General features: G+C 40.9%; 2 long non-coding RNA genes across 2 annotated transcripts; both read left to right on the plus strand.

Annotated features, from left to right (window-relative positions):
* The first annotated feature begins 6,848 nt into the window (after nt 1-6,848).
* On the plus strand, nt 6,849-8,135 carry LOC121895060. Its single transcript, XR_006095666.1, has 2 exons — nt 6,849-7,217; nt 7,758-8,135. It is a non-coding gene; the product is annotated as an uncharacterized LOC121895060 (long non-coding RNA).
* A 2,332-nt stretch (nt 8,136-10,467) lies between these two features.
* Nucleotides 10,468-15,215, plus strand: LOC121895818. The gene is made up of 3 exons (XR_006095850.1): nt 10,468-10,841; nt 11,386-12,925; nt 13,916-15,215. It is a non-coding gene; the product is annotated as an uncharacterized LOC121895818 (long non-coding RNA).
* Nucleotides 15,216-23,968: the final 8,753 nt, after the last annotated feature.

Below are 23,968 nucleotides of genomic sequence, written 5' to 3' on the forward strand. Positions count from 1 at the left end.
CCCGTCCGGTCCAGCATCTGCGTTTGGGCTCTGCCTGAGATTCGTGACACATTTACAAGCTACCTTTCAAGCTCACAAGGTCTTTGATACCAAAACATAGGTTTTCACAGGAGTATTCCTCTAAATTTTGTAATGTTTCTTTGTCAAAAATTTTATTTAATAACAGAATGACAGAAGCAGATCCATATATGTACTCTTATAGCACTTGTCACTTAGTTCACCCTTTCAAGAAGTAGTAGTTTTTCAGATTCAGTAGGAACTTTTTCAGTGGTTTAATATCATGAAGACACATTCATTTTTCCAGATAAAGGTTGTTGGGACGTGCAGGAAAGTGTTTGGCTATTAGCAATAATTTGTAATTATCATAGGTAATTATGAATTAATATTAATCAATAATTCAGGCACCAACTGTTGGATCTGTAAGGAGCACAGTGGATTACTTGCAATAATTATCAATTATCAATGATAATCAATTATAACAATTAATAGAATTATTAATATGAATTAACAAATACGGGGTACCACCCGGAAACCGGGACCAATAACAATAACAATAACAATAACAATAACAATAACAGGGTAGTCTCATAAAAGGAGTTCATCTAGAATGTTAATATCTGAGAGATATCAACATTCAAGGGTGAACAAAGAAGGATGGATTCAAGCTCTGACTCCTTCAATCAGCCACTTTTAACAATATTTTAGACACAATAATGACAAAAGAACTTCTCTTTAAAGATATAATAGTGTTTATTAAACTTAGCAAAATTAACAAAGTTAACAAATGCGTCATTCAATAAACAACTACTCTAAAATCTAATTCTACCAAATAAAACACAACAGCTATGTACAGGGTTGAACACATGCAGGGGAATGCATGTGTGTGTGTGTGTCAATGTAAACTTAAAATACTAAGCAGGAAAAATGGATTCGGCGGTCCGTCAACCCACACAACAAGAAACAATAGCAATAAAGCTAAAAAGCTAAATGCTAAACAACAGCACTGATGCTGAAATGAACACACAACTAACACTGCCTCTGCCCAGACTTATGCCTCTTACTTGATCGCTTCAGAGGGCAAGCAGGGTGTGTGTGAAGTCTGTCTTTCTGTCCGGTTCTGTCCTCGGCTCGGATTCAGACGGTGGCCATTCTCGCACGGTCGGCGAACGTTTAACGGCAGCTGGCTGATTCTCGGTGGTGTGGCAGAGAGAACAGCAGAGTTAACTCAGTAAAGAAGAGCGGGGGAGAGAAGTTCCACATCTTCCTGAAGAAACTCTGTTTCTTCCTTCTCAAGGGAATTTGAAGACGCTGGTTGCAGCAGCGGTCTCTCTTGGATCCAGGAATGTGTTCGGGGGAACACGGGCGAAGTCTCATCTCTTCCAGCAAGGGGAGTGTTCGGTGAGGGGAAAAACATGTGCGTGGGGTACCTACATTAGTGAAGCTGACTCACAGGAGGACGGTGTTTCTCCCGGCTCAGTTCACAGTGAAGGTGTATTTTTCAGGGCGTGCTCAATTTTTAAAGGGGCGGTGATGTCATGGCTGCGTCATCAGGATGCTCTGCTGTGCAGGAGCATCTCCGCCAATGAGAGACTATATGTTGACTGTTCCCTGCTGAGGTGTGAAAATCACAAAGCATCCCTGGAAATGGAGTTTGCAATGGACTACCATTGTCTGTAAGCAGCATTTTGGCGCTATTCCTTTGTCTCAGGGGAAACAAAGGAAAAAGCACCGTGGTCAGGCTTCACAGGTTACATGTAGGCCTTCTCTGTGTGACCTCGTGGTTTGAGGCCCAACAAGATGAACATGTGAATGAGTTCTAGCTCACACAGGCTCTGCCCTCTACTGGACTCTATGGGTAATGCTCCTCTCCAATCACACTCGGTAATCGCTCATTGAAATTTGCATGTACGTAGCCAGCCAGTAAGGATGTGCTTACCGATTACATGCGTCCTGCACCCTATATAAACAGCATCGCGCTGTCACTTGACTATCCTCTTTTCTTCAGCGTCTGCAAATCAACTCACTGATCTCTCTTCTCCAGGGATGGAATCACCAGTGCCTGCTCGTTCCTGCCTGTTGTGCCCTGTGTCTCATTGCCATGCTTCCTCCCGATCTATGCCAGAAGCGATGGGAACATTTTGATGATGTGATGCCTCACTCCACTGTGATGAGAGCGAGCGGGAGCTCGAGATAGATCTCTGCAGCTGGATGAAATACCACCACTGTCGAATGCCTTGGCTGAGACACTCCAAGTGGCTTCTCCAATGGATGATGACAACAACCTCTCATCTGTCTCGGCAACTTTGCTGACCTTTGGAAATCTGCAGCCGACGTCTGTTCGCCAGGATTTCCTGAAAGTCATGGCCATGGCAACAGAGCGTGTCAGGGCATGCGCCTTCGTTTCGCCTCCTCTACCAGATATCTGGCAGTGCGTCAAAGTGTCCTGGAGGGAGCTGCTGAAAACGAAGTCACCAGTGGTGGGACTGGTATCCTTCCTGAGAGTGCAGGGCCACTGACCCCCCTGGAAGAGGCCCTTGCAGCTCTCTTGCGTCCCCACTTAGAAGTTCCTGCATTTTTGCCTTCCAAGGGATAGCCCAGGCTACTGTTCGGCTACTCCCTGGCTCCCTGCACATTCAGCATGTGTGTGGACGTGGCACTGCAACTGCTGTGTGACCATGGCATGAGGGTTTTCTACTTAGATGACCTCATTGTCATGGCCAGGTCCAGAGAATGGGCCATTTTCCACACAGCCAGGTTGGTGCTACACCTACCCCAATTAGCTTTTGCCATCAACTGGAAAAAAACGCGCCCCCAGCCACGCCAGTAGGTGTAATATCTGGCAGCCGTGCTCGATTCGGCAAAGGCTGCAGGCTGTTCTGTCGTAACCCAGACAGCTGGCAGTCCTCCGACTGCAGCAGGGAGTGGCAGTGGCAGTGACAACTTTGTCATGCAGGCATTGGGGCTCATGGTGGTGGGCCATCCAGTCATTCCACTGTTGCTCCTGCACATGCGCCGCCTGCAACCATGGTTCACCAGCCTATGCTTGAATCCACAGAGGCACAAGCATCACTTGGTGAATGTCCTCCCATCAGTGCAGGATGAGGTGCGAGGTTAGGCCAGACAGACCTCTACCTATTTATACACCCATAACACAGACACAGCACACTGTGTAATGTGTAAGGAAGTGTATATACACACACACACATGTAATAAGAGCTGGATAGGGCCCTGCTGCTCTGCCTTGCAGCCAATTTTCCCCAGTGGCCACTCGTGGTATTGCAGCAAAAAATCCCCCTGCAAACAACGTTAATTATGACTCTTTCTATTATGAACTTTTGCTCCATGGAGGTTTTATGTTTGTAAAACTTTCCTTGAGCCGAGAAAAGCGATTTAAAAATCCATGACATCATCATAATGTAAAGTCTATGGGCCGGGCGAAAAGACTACTGCGCATATTCAGTGGGCCGCACAATGCAGAAGCAAACCCAGAAGCTACAAACTTTTTTTTGGCATATGCGCCAGGCAAGCAAGTCTGAAAAACTGAATATTATTGCTCTGATAATTTAGAAGAAGTAAGGTATGATGTTTATTTTGATACTGTGTGTGTAGTTATATTGAGATACCTTGTATGATGAAACTGATGGATAAGTTCATTTATAACTAAAAGTTAAAACATCATAATTCATGGGTTAACAGCTAAAATTCATGTTGATTACATTCATGTTTAAAAGGTTGATTAAAAATGTATAAAAAGGTTGAAAAAAATGTATAAAATGTGGGAAATACTTACATTGAGATAAAAAAACAACAACAGCTGTACAGTTAAAAGAGAGAATTCATTTAATCATTATTGTGCTACAGTAATGTGTGGAGAATTATTATATTACTATGGCCATTAGAGAAAAGTAGTGACGTCATGAAAATAACAGTCCTGTCTTCATGCAGGCTGGGTTTTTTTGAGAACAAGAGAACTGGATCTGGATTCTCCCTGTGGATAGGAGATGGCGAGCCCCCAGTGAGATCTCTTCTTAACCTAAGGAGTGAGGAACCGAGACCTGAGAAGAGGACCTGGTATCTTTTTTTGCTTCCACTCAAGTATCAGTGTGGTAGGACCACCACACAACCGACTACTTGAATTTTTCCCCCTGACTTGACATAAAACATTGACTTGAGCGCGCTGACTGATATCGCAAAGACATTAAAGGGACATTACACTCATGGACACTTTCAATTCAAGTTCTGCTGAAAGACTGTGAAATCTTGAGATATTGATGATAATTGCACTGCATTTTATGTTCATGTTTTATAACTTGGTACAGTAAACTTACCTGAAACGTTCCTGGTGGCTCCATTTACCTGTTTTGTCTGCCATTCCCTTTTCAACCCTCCCATTACGAAATGTTTCATCATAGGATAAAGGTGATGACTCAGAACAACTTTGTGTTGATTTGTAGTGACTCTTCCCTCTGAGTGGACAAGTGGACCCAAACCATGCCAGCAAAATGCCCCCCACAGCATAACAGAGCCACCAGATCCCCTCACTGTAGGGGTCAAGCATTCAGACCTGGACCAGCTTTTCCTTGAATTTGTCAAGCGTCTGTATGTATATAGGATGATATGAATCAATTCATAATGAGCATAAACAGCAATTGGCCATATGTTATACAACTATGTATCTTTATTCAAAACATGAGACATTATCAGTGAGTGATCTTTGGGAAAGTGTTGACCTGTTTGATGAACCTTCAACACTGTAGTTGGCATTTTGGAAGCTAGATGGCGCTGGAACGTGCTTCTTGGCGACATGACTTTTGTTAAATCCCAAAACCGCGATGAATCAGGTGTCTCTGGCTGGGTGCGGTGGCGCGCGCCTGTAATCCAAGTTACCGGGAGGCTGAGGCTGGAGGATGGCTTGAGCTCAGGAGCTCTGAACTGCAGCGGACTATGTGGATTGGGTGTCGGCACTAAGTTGGGTATGGATATGGTGCTCCTGGGGGAGCTCGGGACCACCAGGTGGTCTGAGGAGGGGTGCACCGGCCCAGGTGGGAAACGGAGCAGGTCAAAGCCCCCGTGCCGCTCAGTAGTTGGATGGCGCCTGTGAATAGACGCTGTAGTGCAGCCTGAGCGATACAGCGGGACCCAGTCTTTTTACACTCTGCACACTTTACAACAAACAGCTGTGACAGCTTCATGTTCCAGGAAGAAACCTCAGAAAGCAATGCTGCTTAGTCTGGCCCACACTGCCTCCACCTGGAGAAGAGGAGCACTTACTATCAATCGCACCAATCAATGCAGCACCACAGACACACATCACTATAACACTAAAACTAGCCTATATTGTGTTATAACTATTTTGTTGTATACTATAAGACAAGTTTTTACGGTGGTGGAAGAAGTAAGCAAAGTATTATCTTCCGGCCTCATACACAGCTCCCACAATACCATCACACATAGCACAGAGGGCTTTGGGGTGAGAAATGTCCATTACAATTGACATCAGAACACATAATTGCTCCTTTGCTGAGATATACATCACTCAGGAGGACATCAGTTTTCCCATAGTATGACAAGACATCCTCATGATCCAATATTAACTCTATGACAATTTTTTCCTAAGTTACACCGTTTACAGATCATACAGCCTAGTAACATTACTGACACAATTTGGGAATGATTTCAAGTTGATTACTTGTGTAAAAGGAATATTTACAAGAACCTGCTGGTTTCATGTAATATTTTGTACATTATATGCTAATTGTCTGCTAACAATGTGCACACTGCACGTGGTGACAGGAATTTCAGTGTCTCCTGCAACAGAAATTCAAATCTTACCTCCAAAGCATATTTGGCATACTGTATAAATGTGGGTGCTGTGTGTTAATATTCGGTGTGCTCGGGCTGTATAGTCATATTTAGGGAAGTGTATATTTTTTTTTATCTTGGGAAGAAGAGTTTTCTCCGGAGCTCTTGGCTCATTAAACTGCCTGCTGCTTATGAGAGGAGCTGTTGTGATTGGCATCAAGCTTCCCTTAACTCCACCTGTTGTTGTGAGAAATATTCTATTTATCAATGAATTTGAGTTTCAGATGTTTATTTTACTCTTTCATTTCATCTTATGTTCGTCGTGACGGCTATGTGACATCACAGAGGATGTCCATATTGATGTGTCATCAGTTGTCAGTTGACAGCAGTGCTTATTTGACGTCATCAATGACAGCGTCAAGGCTTGGAACCGAGTTTATAAATAGGACCCCCTCCTGCCATCAATCTCCATTCCACACTCCCTCACAGGAGACGTGGAGGCTCTGATGCACCGCAGCAGCATGCGGCAGCCGTCACCTCGGTCTGCAGCCGAGGGGAGTCCTCGATAGCCGCCAGGTGTCATGCATGGCTGAGCTCGAGCTCGCGGTCCACCGCTTAGCTCGAGCTCGCGGTGCACCGCTGAGCTCAAGCTCGCGATGCATGACACCGGGGGGCCCTGCCAGTGCATAGATCTGGCCTAGTCTGTCGTGCTGGTATGGGAGGCTCAGGCAGCCTGGTTGCTTCAGAGCCTGTATATATTGCTGCTTCTTTTTTTCTTTCTTTTCTTTTCTTTTCTTTTCTTTTCTTTTCTTTTCTTTTCTTTTCTTTTCTATCCTCTTGCTTTCTTTCTTCACTGCATGCATACATTTATCTACATTTATCTACATTTATGTATATTTATGTACGTGAATGTACATTTATGTATATTTATGTACGTACATCTGCGCTGCGCGGGGCGCAATTGACTGAGATGACTGCCTGCAGACATGTCCCGAACAGGACTAAATCCAGGACAAGTTGTAACAGGCAAACAGTGTAGGTGTTAAAGTACTTGTAAGCCAGTAGAGAATTGGGTCCAATTATATCTTTATTTTTCTATAGTTTCCTTATTTATCTCATTTTCATTTGTTAATCAATCTGTCAATGACGTATTTTACACACACAGTCCTTATTTGTCATATCAACTAGAGCAAACTTATGATTGGTTAGAGGGAGTTAAGTCCCACCCTCTGTTTACGCAGAAGTCAGTGAGTTGCAGTGCGGGTAAAACAGCAGCGGTCGGAGTGGATGAGAAATAGAGAGTTAGAACAGCGATTATTAACATATCCATGAGATAAAATAGTCTTCTGAAGAAGTCAGAGGTGTGCGAGGGTCCGCGAGCCAGGAGTAGTAGTACTTTTGGCATTATCGTCTTGGTGAGTTGCCGAGCTAATTAGCGCCAGCGCATGCTAAGTGTATTAGCCACACTGTGAGTTGATGTGTGAGGTGGCAGAAAACGTGTCTGTGCTCCATAAACGCTTGAACTTGGCTTATCACTGCTGCTCACTGTTTCTGTTAACTATCTTAAGAGTTAAAAACTGAATATTATTGCTCTGATAATTTAGAAGAAGTAAGGTATGATGTTTATTTTGATAGTGTGTGTGTAGTTATATTGAGATACCTTGTATGATGAAACTGATGGATAAGTTCATTTATAACTAAAAGTTAAAACATCATAATTCATGGGTTAACAGCTAAAATTCATGTTGATTAAATTCATGTTTAAAAGGTTGATTAAAAATGTATAAAATGTGGGAAATACTTACATTGAGATAAAAAAAACAACTGTACAGTTAAAAGAGAGAATTCATTTAATCATTATTGTGCTACAGTAATGTGTGGAGAATTATTATATTACTATGGCCATTAGAGAAAAGTAGTGACGTCATGAAAATAACAGTCCTGTCTTCATGCAGGCTGGGTTTTTTTGAGAACAAGAGAACTGGATCTGGATTCTCCCTGTGGATGGGAGATGGCGAGCCCCCAGTGAGATCTCTTCTTAACCTAAGGAGTGAGGAACCGAGACCTGAGAAGAGGACCTGGTATCTTTTTTTGCTTCCACTCAAGTATCAGTGTGGTAGGACCACCACACATCCGACTACTTGAATTTTTCCCCCTGACTTGACATAAAACATTGACTTGAGCGCGCTGACTGATATGGCAAAGACATTAAAGGGACATTACACTCTAAGTTCTGCTGAAAGACTGTGAAATCTTGAGATACTGATGATAATTGCACTGCATTTTATGTTCATGTTTTATAACTTGGTACAGTAAACTTACCTCAAACGTTCCTGGTGGCTCCATTTACCTGTTTTGTCTGCCATTCCCTTTTCAACCCTCCCATTACGAAATGTTTCATCATAGGATAAAGGTGATGACTCAGAACAACTTTGTGTTGATTTGCAGTGACTCTTCCCTCTGAGTGGACAAGTGGACCCAAACCATGCCAGCAAAATGCCCCCCACAGCATAACAGAGCCACCAGATCCCCTCACTGTAGGGGTCAAGCATTCAGACCTGGACCAGCTTTTCCTTGAATTTGTCAAGCGTCTGTATGTATATAGGATGATATGAATAAATTCATAATGAGCATAGATTAAAACAGCAATTGGCCATATGTTATACAACTATGTATCTTTATTCAAAACATGAGACATTATCAGTGAGTGATCTTTGGGAAAGTGTTGACCTGTTTGATGAACCTTCAACACTGTAGTTGGCATTTTGGAAGCTAGATGCCGCTGGAAGGTGCTTCTTGGCGACATGACTTTTGTTAAATCCCCAAACTGGGATGAATCAGGTGTCTCTGGCCGGGTGCGGTGGCGCGCGCCTGTAATCCAAGTTACCGGGAGGCTGAGGCTGGAGGATGGCTTGTGAATAGACGCTGTAGTGCAGCCTGAGCGATACAGCGGGACCCAGTCTTTTTACACTCTGCACACTTTACAACAAACAGCTGTGACAGCTTCATGTTCCAGGAAGAAACCTCAGAAAGCAATGCTGCTTAGTCTGGCCCACACTGCCTCCATCTGGAGAAGAGGAGCACTTACTATCAATCGCACCAATCAATGCAGCACCACAGACACACATCACTATAACACTAAAACTAGCCTATATTGTGTTATAACTATTTTGTTGTATACTATAAGACAAGTTTTTACGGTGGTGGAAGAAGTAAGCAAAGTATTATCTTCCGGCCTCATACACAGCTCCCACAATAGCATCACACATAGCACAGAGGGCTTTGGGGTGAGAAATGTCCATTACAATTGACATCAGAACACATAATTGCTCCTTTGCTGAGATATACATCACTCAGGAGGACATCAGTTTTCCCATAGTATGACAAGACATCCTCATGATCCAATATTAACTCTATGACAATTTTTTCCTAAGTTACACCGTTTACAGATCATACAGCCTAGTAACATTACTGACACAATTTGGGAATGATTTCAAGTTGATTACTTGTGTAAAAGGAATATTTACAAGAACCTGCTGGTTTCATGTAATATTTTGTACATTATATGCTAATTGTCTGCTAACAATGTGCACACTGCACGTGGTGACAGGAATTTCAGTGTCTCCTGCAACAGAAATTCAAATCTTACCTCCAAAGCATATTTGGCATACTGTATAAATGTGGGTGCTGTGTGTTAATATTCGGTGTGCTCGGGCTGTATAGTCATATTTAGGGAAGTGTATATATTTTTTTATCTTGGGAAGAAGAGTTTTCTCCGGAGCTCTTGGCTCATTAAACTGCCTGCTGCTTATGAGAGGAGCTGTTGTGATTGGCATCAATCAAGCTTCCCTTAACTCCACCTGTTGTTGTGAGAAATATTCTATTTATCAATGAATTTGAGTTTCAGATGTTTATTTTACTCTTTCATTTCATCTTATGTTGGTCGTGACGGCTATGTGACATCACAGAGGATGTCCATATTGATGTGTCATCAGTTGTCAGTTGACAGCAGTGCTTATTTGACGTCATCAATGACAGCGTCAAGGCTTGAAACCGAGTTTATAAATAGGACCCCCTCCTGCCATCAATCTCCATTCCACACTCCCTCACAGGAGACGTGGAGGCTCTGATGCACCGCGGCAGCATGCGGCAGCCGTCGCCTCGGTCTGCAGCCGAGGGGAGTCCTCGATAGCCGCCAGGTGTCATGCATGGCTGAGCTCGAGCTCGCGGTCCACCGCTTAGCTCGAGCTCGCGGTGCACAGCTGAGCTCAAGCTCGCGATGCATGACACCGGGGGGCCCTGCCAGTGCATAGATCTGGCCTAGTCTGTCGTGCTGGTATGGGAGGCTCAGGCAGCCTGGTTGCTTCAGAGCCTGTATATATTGCTGCTTCTTTTTTTCTTTCTTTTCTATCCTCTTGCTTTCTTTCTTCACTGCATGCATACATTTATCTACATGTATGTATATTTATGTACGTCCATGTATATTTATGTACGCCCATGTATATTTATGTACTTTTATGTATATTTATATACGTGAATATATATTTATGTACGTTTACGTACATCTGCGCTGCGCGGGGCGCGATTGACTGAGATGACTGCCTGCAGACATGTCCCGAACAGGACTAAATCCAGGACAAGTTGTAACAGGCAAACAGTGTAGGTGTTAAAGTACTTGTAACCCAGTAGAGAATTGGGTCCAATTCTATCTTTATTTTTCTATAGTTTCCTTATTTATCTCATTTTCATTTGTTAATCAATCTGTCAATGACTTATTTTACACACACAGTCCTTATTTGTCATATCAACTAGAGCAAACTTATGATTGGTTAGAGGGAGTTAAGTCCCACCCTCTCTTTACGCAGAAGTCAGTGAGTTGCAGTGCGGGTAAAACAGCAGCGGTCGGAGTGGATGAGAAATAGAGAGTTAGAAGAGCGATTATTAACATATCCATGAGATAAAATAGTCTTGTGAAGACGTCAGAGGTGTGCGAGGGTCCGTGAGCCAGGAGTAGTAGTACTTTTGGCATTATCGTCTTGGTGAGTTGCCGAGCTAATTAGCGCCAGCGCATGCTAAGTGTATTAGCCACACTGTGAGTTGATGTGTGAGGTGGCAGAAAACGTGTCTGTGCTCCATAAACGCTTGAACTTGGCTCATCACTGCTGCTCACTGTTTCTGTTAACTATCTTAAGAGTTAAAAACTGAATATTATTGCTCTGATAATTTAGAAGAAGTAAGGTATGATGTTTATTTTGATAGTGTGTGTGTAGTTATATTGAGATACCTTGTATGATGAAACTGATGGATAAGTTCATTTATAACTAAAAGTTAAAACATCATAATTCATGGGTTAACAGCTAAAATTCATGTTGATTAAATTCATGTTTAAAAGGTTGATTAAAAATGTATAAAATGTGGGAAATACTTACATTGAGATAAAAAACAACAACAACTGTACAGTTAAAAGAGAGAATTCATTTAATCATTATTGTGCTACAGTAATGTGTGGAGAATTATTATATTACTATGGCCATTAGAGAAAAGTAGTGACGTCATGAAAATAACAGTCCTGTCTTCATGCAGGCTGGGTTTTTTTGAGAACAAGAGAACTGGATCTGGATTCTCCCTGTGGATGGGAGATGGCGAGCCCCCAGTGAGATCTCTTCTTAACCTAAGGAGTGAGGAACCGAGACCTGAGAAGAGGACCTGGTATCTTTTTTTGCTTCCACTCAAGTATCAGTGTGGTAGGACCACCACACATCCGACTACTTGAATTTTTCCCCCTGACTTGACATAAAACATTGACTTGAGCGCGCTGACTGATATTGCAAAGACATTAAAGGGACATTACACTCATGGACCATTTTTAGCTTGGAATCCAGCTGATATAATACATCCATGCTCGCGGCTTGCGGAAAAAATAGACCAGACGCCAAAACTATTGCTGCACAGTGCAAGCCGGCCACGAAGCTCCGCCCAACAGTTTTGGAAAGCACAGACAAATGATGTTGTCCTGTTGATTACTGTTGATGAGAATTACTGATTCGATTATCACCCCGCAATGAAAGTCACCAGCTTCTTTTTCTCTGGCCACACCCTTATTTTATCATTCTGCTCTGCCTCCATTGCCATTTGTCCTTTGCGACTTGGCTGGCCTTACTGCTTCTCCTACCTAGCCAGCTTAACTGCTTCTGCATAAGATACTTTTTCTTCCACTCGTATTTGTTGGAGTTCTGCCTCACGTCTCATTGCTTCACAACCTCAATATGCAACGCTATGTTTCCCTCCATAGTGGCAGCATTTTGGTTGTACTACTTCCCCACACTTTCCATATTCATGTTCTCATCCACACCTAGCACATCTTTTCTTTCCTTTGCACACCTTTGTTACATGCCCAAATTCTTGCCAGTTGAAAAATCTCATGGGTTTTGGAATATATTCCCTTACACTATATTTAACAAATCCAAAATATAGTCCCCTTGAGATATCCTTTACATCGAAGTCTACAAGAACTGTTTCAATTTCCTTTTTATCACTCCCTTTTGTCATTCTTTTAGCACCCTTGACTGCACTGTTGCGTACCCGCAAGTTCTCAACAAGATCCTTCATATAAACACCAAGGGGCACTCCAGATATCACACCCTTGTCGCCATTGGGCCTGTGCTCTCCCACTTTTACCACTTTAGACACCTTGACTTTTCCGAAAGTAGCCAGCTTCTTTGCCCTCTCCATCTGCACATCACTATTACACCCAATTAACAGATTTCCATCTCCCAGAATCCTTGCAAATTTCACTGCTCCAACTTGTGCTCTTATGATTTTTGTTTTGTTGTTTTAACAGGTCTTTACTTTACAGGTTTCTTTACTCCTGCCTCTCCTTCAAATCTTTCCACTACATTTAGTATTGTTGCCTTCAGATTCTCACCTTCCTCTCCCTTTTCCTCACTCTCAGTTTCACCCAAACTAGTTTCGTCCTTTTTCTTTCTCTTACGATGAGTCGACTTCCTCCCCACTTCTTTCCACTCGTCATCCCTCCTACCATCATCTCTACTTGCCTCCTCCTCACTCATCTCCATGCTATTGCAGCTATCACTATCTGCCTCCCTCCCCGCCATCCTAACCGGTAAGGATTTCATGAAAGAATACCATTCTGGACCTATACAGGCCATCTGTCGATATTCTCGCACAATATTCCCTAAACGATCAGTTCCTACAGTCAAGTCCAGATATCTGCAAATCCAAAATCAAAGTCCTTTAACCAAAAAATTGTCCAAAAAACTAGCATAGCGTGCAACAGCAACTCAAACCTCCTTCTGTGATCCTCCCTCCACAGTTTAGGGGGAAGCACTGAACCATTTCCTGATTTTAAGCTTTTGGTTAAAATGAAATGACCAATTAAATGACCAAGTATGGGGGGATTTGTTTTATTTAGTTAAAGCTATAGTATGTAACTATTCCGTATTAAAATGTCTAAAAACAACTAGACCTATGTTATATATTTTGTTGAGTTGTGTACTTATATTATCCCAAATGTTTCCAACCATTTTCAAACCCCGAGAAATCTATAATTTTAATCAAGGTCCGTTTCATTGGGTCATCTGTCAATGGTATCATACCCCTCTACAAAAGAGTATACGTGCACAAGATGCATGCATCGGCGTTGTGTTTGTCCACTACAATTGCGTCTACCAAAGAGTATACACCTACAAGATAATACATCAGCATTGCAGATGTTTGCCACAGTGGAGTCTACCAAAGATCATACACCTACGAGATAATACATCGGCGTTGTGGCTGTATGCCACAATGGAAACATTGATTTTTTTAATGTGAAATAATTTTATTCAGTATTTTTACGGTTTTAATCCCTGTGTACATTTGTTTTTGGAGAGGAATAATTCGGCTCCCGGTAGAAATCTGCTGAACATCTGGATCTTAAGTTATCAGAGAAACAGGCTGAGCAAACGTTAGCAGCAGCCCCTACTGGACGTCTGGTGCCAGCCAAACAGTGTCAGAGAAACACTGTTTTTTTTTTGTTTTTTGTTTTTAACATGAAACTGTTTTATTCAGTGTTGTTCACCTGTTTTAATCACTAGGTCTGTTTGTTCTGCAGATAATTCAGCTCCCGGTAAAAACATCCTGAACAATGAACACTGGAGTAATCCTAACCCGGAGAAACTAGTTGTTTAACAATGAAGAAAACAACTCCCACGATCCCATGCTACTTCACACTGTTTTCACACCATTATCACACTCCTTCTTTTGTTATTGTTTTGATTGAGAGACCCCTAGTGCCTGAAATTTCATATTGTGAGTTTAAATGTTTGGTTTTGTATTTGTTATTTGTACTTATTTTGGTTTATGGTTTACTTGGGTTTTCCAGATGGCAGTGAGGAAATTCAATCTGAGGATTTTATTACTTTTGTTAAAATGGTTTGCCGATGTTGTCTTTGCCTTCTCACTGACGAGGCTGACTGACATGTTGCTGCTCCCTCCCTTTGTCATTGTTTTAAAAGGTCTTAATTGTATTGCATGCAAATGAAGAGATTTGCTTTTTGCCCATTATCTATTCATATAAGAAAATGAACAGAACATTAGTGGGTCATAAAATTAGGGAGGGGAGGGAAACGGAGAGGAGGGGTGAGAGACAGACAGTGATGATCAGTAGATACTGAATAAAAGAGAACGGGCAGCTTCACACTATGATGCTGTAGTGTCTCTTTGAGATTGTACTAAAAACAATCCTTTCACCCCCATGTCTAAACTGTGTGAGTGTCAGTATGTGTGTATGTAATACTGTAGGTCAAGGCTGATAATTAGTGTGATTACTGCAAGCAATCACACTATTGTAGCAACTTCCAATGGTAGCAGCAGCAGCAGCAGCTGGCAGCAGCTATCTACAACAGCTGGCACATGTCTGCCTGGACAGTGGAGTATGATTTTTCACCTGTCTTCACACAGCAAATCAATAGGTCAATGAGTTCCTTTTTGCTTTGCTTGGTAGCATAGGCAAAATCATCTACACTACACTACATCTGTACTGTTGCTAAAATAGTCTCTCATTTCAGTGGCAAGTCCACGTTTCTGAGAGTGGAGCTGGATTTGTGATTCTTGTGCTTCAAATTACACGGCAAGTTTCATTTTACATTGAAAGCAGTGCAACAGGACACGGAAGCTGGGCAAGCATGGAGGAGTGTAAGCTAGGCTAACTGTTAACCCATACAAACCAGCAGTTTCAACAATAATGCTGCCCAATGTTGTCTGGACTGCAAAATGGATTATTTCACTCCCCCATCAGTGCTGGTCACTCGTTGACATGGAAGAGCTGTCTAGATCGAACTGAGACATGTACTTTCTTTATCCTTTCTGTTGTTGCACTGCTGTGGGCTGGGAGGACCAGCATTTCTTTTTTTTTTTCGTGTATGCAAATACACAAGAAAATGACAATAAACTGAATCTTGAATCTTTATATGCCAACGTCTTCAAATGACTTCATTTTATTTAGATAATGTCCCATTGCTGTCTGTGTCAAAGTCCGGTCACCGAAGACAGAGAAAGTCATAAGAAAAAGATGACATCAATCAACCCTTGTGTATTAAGTCTACTAAAGAAACTAATGGACTTTTGAGTGGGACTTGGTATAAGTCAGCAAACCCTTTCACCCACCCACACAATCAGTCTCTTAGCCACAGTTTTCAGTTACTCACTGAGTTATTCTTCATCACTCATAGTGACTGTCATTCACTCAGTCACTTTTTCAGTCATTCACTCACTCACTACAAACCCTTATAATTACACACTTGGACAGTTTGGTTACATATTGCATTAGATGAGCATGTTAATATTTTTTATGTTTCATGTCTTTATTTGTGTACAATATTCAGACAGCCGGCACTACTTGTTTAAGTATTTACTTTTTAAATGACTGACATTTAAGTTTAATTACCTGAATGAGCTCCATGCTTTGTTTTTTCTATAGCCAGTATGAACAGGAGGAGCAATTACAGCAAGAAAAACCTCTTTCCATGTTTATATGGGTTTAAGGTGAACACAGAGAAACTTTCCTCCTTCAGCAGATGAATATGAAAACAAACTGCACATATATCATTCTGCACAGAGAAGAGAACATCCAACTGAACCAACAAGAAGAAAAACACATTTTCAAGTGGAAGGGGGCTTTAACAATTGTTAAGAATGTAATTTAATGCTTTAATTTATTTAAAGGCTTTTACAGTTATCACTTTGCTTTTCACCATTCAATCCTGCAGATAAACTTTGAAAACACATGTTTAATTTAAAAAGGTTGAGTATTTGCTGAGATAGCATTGATTTTTCATGGATTTTTTTGTTTTACTAGCAACATTGTTTCAGTATTAATTCAGGCTGCAAGTATTTGATTGGAATGCTGATTTAAAAGCATTTACAAAGCAGGTCTAACTGTAACTTAACAGCCTTCCATTTAAACAAATTAACAATCCTACTACAACATTATGGCAGCAATAATGAGGGCAATTATAAGTTATCAGTTGGATGCAGATAACACTGGAGGAGCTTGAGGCTCCTGGGCAAACGAGCTGTTAATTAAAGTGGGCATATAAATGTCAAACCGTTATTTAGATGTTTCTACAGAAAGTGGATGAAGGAAAATGTTTAAAATATTTCAGCTTTAAAATTCAAACCAGGTCAGTGCTTAACGAAACATTTAGTTTCATATATTTCTTAAGATCATTTTCTGATGTTTTGCCTTAATTCCAAATGCTCAATCATGTTGTTGTTTTGAAACAGACAAAATTAACAGTCGATAAATAAAATAAACTATCCGTTGTGTAATATGAGTCAAGCCATTTACAGAAACCATCTGTCATCATCTATACATTGTCAACTTTCCACACGGCAGTCTCTGCTGTCAACAGACTGAAATGAAAAACATTATTGACTTTGTAATACCAACAAGCTCCAAGAAAGACTAGGTGCGAGTTCATTGCACTGTGCAAGTATCCAGATGGCCTCCAAGATGCTGGTGTTTAGTTCCCAGTAAATACAGTTGATGTTGACTGACCCCTTTTTCTCTGTGCATGCAATGTGTCCTCCTCAGTCAATGTTTACAGACGGGGAGGGAGAGAGAGAGAATCGTGTGAATGTGATGTGGTAGAGATAATAAAAAATCCTTTATATTGTCAGAAAACATTACATTTCTGCTGAACAGGTGTGAAATGTTAGGGTGCACAAGTTCAGTTGCAAATATTGTTTTTGGCATGAGGAAAGTTGTGTTAAAAATCAGATAGTAAGTATCCTACAGAGGGTTTTTGCATCTTATTTATTTATGAGAAGAATTGTATGAACATTAAGAAAAGAAGTAACATCAAATCACTCTGCACAATTACACCTTTTGCCACAGCAGACATTTTGACTTGTCATAGCAGAAAAAGCAAAGGTGTAAACAATAACATCAATGACGTTCTTTTTAGGTGTGTCAGTGTGGCAGCATGCACAGTACCAGGGCAATGACAGAGACACATGGAGCCATTATTAACACTATTAATTTCACTTGTGTTTGGCAAGCCGAACTGTTCTCACGAAAGGCCAATCTGTGTCTGAGATCCTTTTTGCATCCGCTCATTCATTATTCTCTAAACACTCAATATTTTACTTTACAGTAATGATTTAAGGCAGTCCTAAATCGGTATTTTGATATTGATAATAGCTTATATTTTACAGCAGCAGCTGTAAGCTGCTATAATGTTGCCATATACAGTATGTGCTGGATGTGCAAATAAACAACTGTTTGCTAACACATATCAACTTCATAGGATGATATGTCAGTGTTGTGTTCTTGTTTTGCTGCTGCCAAGTGGCCAAAAAAATCACTCAATGCAGGTTTAAACTGAAATTTTAGAAGCCTATGAATCATCATTATATTGCACCATCACTGATCATCACTGTTAATTTACATATCAGTTAGAGACAAAACATTGCTTTGGCTTTTTTCACAGAAGACATTTTGACATGTCACAGTATGAAAAGCACAGGTGTAAATAATCAGATTAATGATGGCTGAATTCCATTTAACTGCTTCAGTTTCAGGGTCCTGGCATTGGATCACTGTCATGGTGTACTGGGACACAAGGATAGAACAGCCATCGTCAATGTTATTAGTAATACCTGTGCTTTTCATACTATGACAATTCTAAATGTCTGCTGTGAAAAAGACCTATTATGTGCTTTTATACATGTGCTTTTTAGGGCACTATAATGTAGAATACAGACACTCAAATAAAATGGCAGCAAGTAAATACAGTGCACAACATAGCAAATGGAGTAATTTTGGGCACAGTCATTGGCCTCATGCAAGAACATTTTCATATCCTTATCGTAAACCTCAAGTGTTCCAGGTCGGATTCATCAAACTCTTTTAACTGTTGTTCTGTCTTGACTAGATCCCTGCTTGTGTTGTATCAGCCCTCAGATGTACTATTTTCTGTTTGTTTCGGGGCCCCTAATATGACTACTGACACTGCAAAATATGGTGTGTTTTTGTCTGCTGATCTCTGATAGCAGGAGTATAAGTTCAGCAAAGTAAGCACTTCTTTTTTAATCTTGGGTGAAACATGCTCACAAAAGAAGCGGAATAGGTCTCCTTATATGGTAGTTTAGGGGTGTTATAGTATTACTAATCAAATCTCCTGACCTGCGTTCTTGCAGGAGGCCCATTGAATACCAAAGCATGCAGGTCTCAAAAATACAGCAAACTAATTATATATTTAAAAAACAAGTTGTTTTTAATTTTGCCGATTAGTGATGAGCCCAAATACAAATACGTTATTCAGCAAAGCATGAATAGCTGTTTCTTTATGAATATTTGTTTCATACAAATATTTTTAAAATTATTTGTTTTCTGGAAGAAAAAAAACATGTCAAATACCAGCACGCAGGTTGGTTACATCACTATCTCAGTCTCTCTCCTCTGCTCCGCTGTTACGTCTATCAGCAGGTAAACATGTAAAGGTTGGTGCAGATTGGAGCATGTACAATAAACTTATAGCAACTTCCTGTGTCATGGCAAAACATCAAAACTCAACAGTGTGAGGATGAGAATTTTCTGCAGGGTGAGACATGTCTGTCTTGCTCACACCTGTGTCATCAATGCAAGATGATGCAAGTTTTGGGCCCTTTCACTATAATTTCAATTAATACTTTGAAAACTTTTGATAAGTTTGTGTGTAAAACAAATTAATTTCCTAATTTTCATCAAGTTTATTTTTTAGAAAAGTAAAGACTTTTGACCCACATGACCTGGTCAAAATTTGATTGAAATGTGTACTGTCAGGTGTGTAGAGACGATAAGTAACTGCAGCTGGACACAGAAAATTTTGGAATTTAGAGTGTGAGCAAACCTTACACAGGAAAAACTGCCATGCAGAGCTACAAATTTTAGTTTTGATTTTACTGAACTTTCACTCTCACTCAATGAGCTCCATTCACCCCCCCCCCCCCCATTCTCTCTCTGAATGTCACTCTTCTTGTGAAATATCCTCATAAATCCCATGACTTTGTCCAAATCCCACATTAAAAATCACATTTTTTTGTAAAAATTTTCGTTGAGAATCCATTGATACAGGTTTCAAAGTGGTCAGACTTATAGTTTAGACATCAGAACCATGTTTGACACAAAGTTCATGCCTAGAGATTGCCTCCCCATTGGTTTACATTGTAAGGTGTGATGTGGCACTACAACTTTCAGGGCTTATAATATCTTAAACCGTTCGAGTTATTACAAAGTTTTTAACAACTTTTGTTCAGCACAGTGTCATAAGTCATGTATTAAAGTTTGAAGCTGATACCATTAACGCCCTCAGAGGAGATAGCATTTCTTGGGGGTCCAAAATTGGCACAAAGTCGTAATTTGATGGGCATATTGAGGACTTCCTGTTGGATTTAGGTCAGGGGTGTCAGCATATGATTTGTAGGGCTTGACAAGACAAATAATTGAGTTTTGGTTCGATCTCTCTACGACATTCCTACGGGCCGTGGCAGCCATATTAGATACATAGGTGGTGCTATAGAGCACATTTTGGCACTTTGGGGGATATTTTTTACATTTTATCAAATTTTTCAGCAGACCTGATGTGCGTGCCAAACTTGGTGAGTTTTTGAGCATGTTCAGGGGGTCAAATTAAGGGTTGAAGTGGCGTAATAATAAAGCTCAGACACAGCTCCTTGGCCTTGGTGATATTAAGGTCTAAAAAGCTGTTGCCAAACCTGGAAGCGAGGCAGTTGACGTACTGGCATTAGGAAGCGCTGTTCTTATCCTGCTGACAAGAGAACAGGGCCATGTTATCTGCATACTTAATAAGGGATAGATCACTGCTGTTATACTGTATTTCATTTGTATATATTGAGAACAGCAGGGAAGATAGTACACATCCCTGAGGGACACTGGTATTCAGGACAAGGTAGTCAGAAAGGGTGTTGTTGATGCAGACACGCTGAGGTAAATCTCTCAGGAATTCCCAAAGAACCAAACCACTGCTAACGTTCAGGTCACAGAGGTGCTTTAAGAGGAGGTGGGCCTGGACTATATTAAAACAGGAAAAGTCCTTAAAAAGAATGCGGACATGAGTGTTGGCTTTGTCCAGATGACAGAGGACTTTATCCAAGAGAGTGAGTGTTCAACACCTCGAGAGATGAAATGAGAGTTCTTTACATATTATATGCTCCATACATTTGCTAAGTAGAGGTGTGACAGTGACTGAGGTCATTAAGAGATTTGGCAAAAGATGCTTTTGGTACAGGGATGATGGTCACTGTCTTCCAGGCCTGGGGGATGAAGCTTAAGTTGAGGAATATATGGAACAGTTGGGTGAAAATAGGTCCCAGCACATTCCTTTAGAACTTTCCCCTTGAGTCCATCTGGAGAGATGGACAATACAGAGATGACCTCTCTCTCTTGTAGGAGCATAGGTGTTGGGCCTTAGCTACAAGTTTGGCTATCAGCAATAATTAATGATTATCAAGAGAATCATTAGGGCTGAGCCCAAAGGGCGAAGGCCCTGTTGTATTGCGTGTGTTTGTTTCTTTCTTCTTTCTTTCTTTATTATTCTGCCACTTCAGACATAAATTTGACCCCCTACACATGCTCAAAAACTCACCAAATTCGGCACGCACATCAGGTCTGGTGAAAAATTTGATAAAATGTAAAAAATAATCCCCAAAGTGCCAAAATGTGCTTGAGAGCACCACCTATGTAACTAATATGGCTGCCACGGTCCGTAGGAATGTCGTAGAGAGATCAATCCAAAACTCATATCTTCCTCTTTTAAACACTGTAGTGAATGAAACAGCCTCTGTCCACATCATCAAAACTTGGTGATAACTTAGAAACATGAACACACGTCTTGTCCTGAAGCTTGTTGAACGAGCCACCAAACAAACATTCACCGCTAACGTCAGTTAGCAGCTAGATGCTAATTAGCTGCTCAGCTGCAGCACATCAAACAGCGTGTAAACATACCTACAGATGTCACTTCGGACCCGTTAGATGCTGGTTTGATTGTTACCCTTCAAAATCCCTGTTAGCAACACGCTGTCTGCCCATGACTTGTACTTACAGCACTTTGTTTACTTTGTCTTAAATGAGACATTAAATTTTGCAATTAATCCGCAATTCATATACCTGCCAAACTGTGGGGGGTGATCCGTATGAATCATGGAACAACTATCAGTTACACCACTAGTTAACACTTGTAATTCTAGTTACTTTAAGCTTATTACTCAATATACGGCTCAGCTTAAAAAGAAACTAAAGACACTGTCAGAAGCAGCAGCCAGACCTCCTGCACACTAATCATACAACATGAACAGGTGACTTAACAACCACTCAATTAAAAACAGGATCAATTCCACATGACTGAGTGAGTCCAGACAGCTCACTGTAACTTCAACAAGCAAACTAACGTTACCCACAACATATATGTATATCTCTGCTGCATTCTTGTTAAGGAGATAAATTCACACAACAGCCACACAGAGAGACATTTAACCATCAGAGATGAAATAAGCGACCAAAGAGACGGAGAGAGAGAAGCTGTATCTAACTCTCGTTATCTGATGTCTTCTTCTTTCTTCTTTCTATGGGCATGAACTTTGTGTCAAACAGAGGCTTCTGACTTCTAAACTATAAGTCTGACCACTTTCAAACCTGTATCAATGGATTCTCAACGAAATTTCCTACCAAAAAATATGATTTTTAATGAAAGATTTGGCCAAAGTAATGGGATTTATGAGGAGATTTCACAAAAAGGGTCCTCCTCTGCAACTGCTCCTGGTGATGTCACTCCCTCAGTACTGTGAAACATCCTGCAATACACACATTATAAAATCACAGGAGGAGCAAGAAAAGACTTTAAAACTCACACTCTAATATCTCAAAAACAATAAAAGATAGAAAAAACCTGTAAATTCAAGATTTGTAGGTCAAAGTCTCGTAACTCATTTAAAGTTCAAATGAAGTTTGTATCTAAAACTATGTGGAAGCAGTAAATGTTTAAAAAGGTGTGGGTTCGCTCTCACTCTCCATTCAAATATGTGAGTATTTTTCTGTGTCCAGCTGCAGTTACTCATTGTCTCTACACACCTGACAATACACGTCAATCAAACTTTGACCAGGTCATGTGGGTTAAAATGATTTCCTTTTCTAAAAATAGATGTGATGAAAATAATTTGTTACTATACACACAAACTCATTAAGAGTTTTCAATTTACTAATTGAAATTCAAGTGAATCGGCCCAAAACTTGCATAATTTTGATGACACAGGTGTGAGCAAGACAGATATGTCTCACCGTGCAGAAAATTCTCATCCTGTCAATCAAACTTTCAAAATAAAAGCACACCACACTTGTAAGAAATATCCCTCACTTTTAAAAAGCAAAATGATCTGATCCCGACGGGCCAGAGTGCGAGGTCCTGACCAACGCTGCTTGCAGCTTTAATTATTAATAAGAATTAATAATAATGGGGCATCACCCTGGAGTCAGGGAAAAAGATAGCCAATTCAGTCTCAAACTATACTAATCTATCAATTTGGAATTTTGGTTAATAATTAACTTAATAACTATAAACAAAATCACCATATCAATAGCTAGTTAAGGTTGAAGGATTTTGGAGTTCTTTGCAGAGCAGAGGTTGGCAAAACTCATTCTTGTACAACATTAAAACACACAACATGTATATCTAAAAGCATTTATTTAACAAAAAGGTAAAAGAGCAAAACACACAATATTAATCTAGCTAAATGTACCTATATACAAGTGTATGTGTGTGTGTGTTTGTGTGTGTGGGGAAGACAATGGCAAGATGGCTGAAGTCACTTGGTGACTGAGCACATGGCATACAGACAATATGGCTGACAGAGAGAACCAGAGAGACAAAAGGCCAGACCATGTGGTGTCTTGAACCACATGTTCTGCCTGAAGCAGAGTGTGCAGAGCTAGGTTTTAAACCTCTTAACTGTGTGGTTCTCTGTTTAAGGCCAATTAGTGTAGGCTAAAGGTGCCAGGTTAGGAAGATGTTAGTTGCATGCAAGGCCTAGTTACTGGATGTAACATGTTTTAAGCATGCTAACGTTAACTTAGCGGTGTGGCTATGCAATAACCTGACCATGAACAAGACATCACAATAGTTCACTGAATAACATTAGCCAAAATCAATACATGTACAATACATTGATTGAGTTAAACAGTTTTGCTTAGCTGTGCTATGCCACACTATATGTTGCTAGGCTATGTCCAGTTGTTACCGAGTCCATGGAGGGAGAGAGATGCTTTGTGGTATTCTGTTTTTTAGCTAGCGAATACATGGATGAGTCAGGCTGAGATGAGTTTGGCTCCAAGGCTGAAGGATGCAGACGATGCTCCAGTCGTGCAGGTCAGAGGGCCCAGGTTACTCCTTTATGCAGTCCTCATAGAATTAGCCACAAGCTAACTCTGCTTTGTGGCTCCTGTACTTGTTACATCAGCCAGCAGACTTGTGTGGTAGCTGCTGGCACTAGATGACTTAGTTACTGAGTCTTAGGCAGGCTCTCGCGTCCTCTGTCATAAAGAGTTCTGTGTGTGTCTGCTGTGAGTGGGCCACACCTGAGAGCAGAGAGCTGAGCAGAGCTGCTCCAG

Source organism: Thunnus maccoyii, chromosome 4 (genome assembly GCF_910596095.1).
Source record: "Thunnus maccoyii chromosome 4, fThuMac1.1, whole genome shotgun sequence".
Taxonomy (NCBI): Eukaryota; Metazoa; Chordata; class Actinopteri; order Scombriformes; family Scombridae; genus Thunnus; species Thunnus maccoyii.